The following is a 3,162-nucleotide window of genomic DNA, read 5'->3' as shown; positions in this document are numbered from 1 at the left end:
GCACAAACAGAAAGACTAGTTTGTGTCAAACTGTCAAAATAAAAAGTACTGCACATCGACACAGTAAAATCTCATACTTGAGTCAAAAGAATCAAATACAAATCTTGATGGCCACAAGCAGGGAACTATCACAAAAGCACATGGACAAAAAGGTCTGAGAGGAGAAGTTCCTGTTCCTGACACCTCCCAACCTCAGGCAGACCCTCAACGTCTGAATGACTGGGATGGAACAAAAATTAATAAGACGTCGTCAAACTTACACGCAAAGTAACCGTCCCAGAAGCCTTTGCTCAACCGAGCGCCCCGCCCACAGAACTGAGTGCCCCGCCCACAAAACTGAGTGCCCCACCCACAGAACTGAGTGCCCTGTCAACAGAACTGAGTGCCCCGCCTGCTTCACCCACAACTCCACCGTCCTGTCGGGGGGGGAGGGGGGGGGGGCACATAGACATGTTTCAGTTTTGGGAGTCAAAGAGAATGATCTTATTAATGAGTTGTAAACTAAAATCAGTATTGGGTTTTAATTTAAATTTAAATGACATGAAGTTATGGGCATTGGTTAGTGTTCGTTATAAAACAAGAAGGGGCCCTGGCTTCTGTACGATGAACACAGCTTGTTTGCTGCTCCTGTGATTTGAATATGAACATTTAAATCAGTTGATTTTGTAGATTTATTTTGTTTTAGAGAAATAAAGTCATGTGAGAGGAGTGGGCATTCATATGCTTCAATCTTCAGCTTTTTTCACACTGCCTGTAGATTAATGTTGCACTTGGAAAATCAGGATCTTTGGGCTTTGTTTAGAAAGATTTTTTATAGCATTTATTCTTTCATTCTTTTTAATTGTTGGTAATTGTTGTGTTTTTGTTTTCCATTAGTAAAGTGAATGTGTTGATGATCACTTTGCACTAATAAAAAATACAATGGAAAATGTTAAGCTGTTCAAAAAAGCTCAAACTTTCCTTTTAATTATTTGTTAAACCTGAAGTGTAGCTTCAGAGTTGTCTTAGAGCTTTTAATTTACAAATGTTTGTTCCGTCTGAAAATCCTGGAGCTTTTTCAGTCAGAGCCTTTTTAAATTCTCAGGGTCAGAATCAGGTTTTCCACTTCCTGTGCTGTAAATATTTCACATCACCCAACCCACGGCTGCCGGTCCTCTGAGCAGATGAATGGTTTGTGCTGCTCCAACATGAACAATGAGAACGTTTTCTGACTCGTACTGGAGCTTCTTCACGTGCAGCCTTTCTGTTCACGCACACCAAATCATTCATGGGCAAACGGCCTTTAAGTCCAAACCTGCTTCAGTTTTCCTCAGTATTTAAACAGCAAGTCGACAGATCCCTCCAGGAATATCGGAGCAGCGAGGCAACTTCCTTTGTTGTTGTTGTTGTTGTTGTTGTTCACTGGACGTCTGGGTTTAAGATCAAAAGATGAGTATGAGACGAGACTTCAGAATTTCAGCTTTTACTTCATGGTATTCACCTGTAGTCGTGTTCAACAGCTCAGGACATGCCACCGTTTGACTGAGACCACAGTATAGGTGAACAAAAGTAAAAGAACAAACAATCTTAAAGTAAATAACATTTAATGTTTAGTGGCATGAGCCTTGCTTGCAGCAACTGCCTGAATCCTGCGACTCATGGGCATCACCAAACTGTTGCGTTCTTCATTTGTGGCTTTTACTGCAGCTTCTTTCAGTTCTGGTTTGTTTCAGGAGGTTCTCCCTCCAGTCGCCTCTTCAGGAGGTAAAATGTGTTCTTTACTGGGTTCAGGTCTGGTGACAAACTTGGCCAGTTTAAAACCTTCCACTTTGTTCCTCCAGTGAAGTCCTTTGGGTCATCTCATCTCTTTTGTATTTTGCTTTGTGTGTTCCTGTTGTTTTGTCTGTACAGCACTTTGGTTGGCCTTGTAGATGTTTTAAGTGCTTTATAAATAAAGTGGTATGGTATGGTATCTCCTCCCAGTTAGTTCTGTGGCATTGCTCCTAAAAGTTTCTGTCCTCTTCAGAATTCATTCTGCTGCTACCATCATCAGTAAATATTCATGAGCCTGTTCCAGAAGCAACCGTGCACGCCCAAACCACAAAGTTACCTCCACCGTGCTTCACAGATGAGCTGTATGCAGTTCTTGTCTGATTCTTCTGCTGATGAGTGCTCTGCATCTTGTGGTTGGGCCTTTATATTTCTGCTCTCGGAGTCTTTGGACGGTGGATTGAGATCTTCACCCCTGCACTGTGGAGGTCCTTGGTGATGGAAGCTACTGGTGTTTTCCTTGGCCGACCTGTTGGGCGTCTGCTGCTCAGCACACCGCTACTTTCGTTCTTGTTCAGGACACTCCCAGCTGTTGTGATTGCTACGTCCAATGTTTGTCCAATGGCTCTGATCGACTCTCCTTCTTTTCTCAGCTTCAAAATGCTTTTCTTTTCTCTCACAGACTCTCTCTGGTCTTCATGTTGGTTTATCCTCTTTAACAAGAAACAGTTTTTATAGGGTTAAACCCAGACTATTAAAGAAGACTAGCCATGTGGAGCTATTTAATGTTTGAACAACCAACCTGAAAGGCAACATGGTCAACAAGAAACACCTGTCAGTCACACGTTCCAATAGTTCTGATCACTTGGAGAGCGGTTGGTCTCACGGCAGCATGAATTGTTGGACACATCTACATGTAAACACCAGGAAATAAAAGCTGAAAATCTGGACTCTTGTCTCGTTCTCATCTTTTGATCTTAAACTCAAACGAACAACTGAAACAAAGGAAGCTGCCTTGCTGTTCCAAAACTCCTGGAGGGGTCCGTCAGTGAATGATCCATGTTTATTTAGAGCTCATGAGGAGATTTCTTTATTCTCGAACCAGAAGGAGCGCGGTGGGCATGATGTAACTGAGTCTGAATACTTTACAGTTATTGTCGGCCACAGTTAATGTGTGTGAGCACCAAAGTGTTGGTTAAACCCAGCAGAAAGCTGAGGGGGGGTGTAGCAAACAGACACAGTGCTGAAGAGACATAAACTGTCTGTGACATTCTGCTGCCACGGGTCGGGCATCTCTTACACCCAATAACATTCATTGTTAGCTTTCAGGATCCTCCTGCTCGACTCTGTTTACTTCTATGTGTTTGTGCCTTTGGGTCTTACCGACACAACAACCTACATCAAACTGTGACC

The sequence above is a fragment of the Nematolebias whitei genome, chromosome 6, assembly GCF_014905685.2.
Source record: "Nematolebias whitei isolate Nwh7 chromosome 6, NemWhi1, whole genome shotgun sequence".
In the NCBI taxonomy this organism is placed as follows: domain Eukaryota; kingdom Metazoa; phylum Chordata; class Actinopteri; order Cyprinodontiformes; family Rivulidae; genus Nematolebias; species Nematolebias whitei.
Note: the sequence above shows the minus strand (reverse complement) of the source record.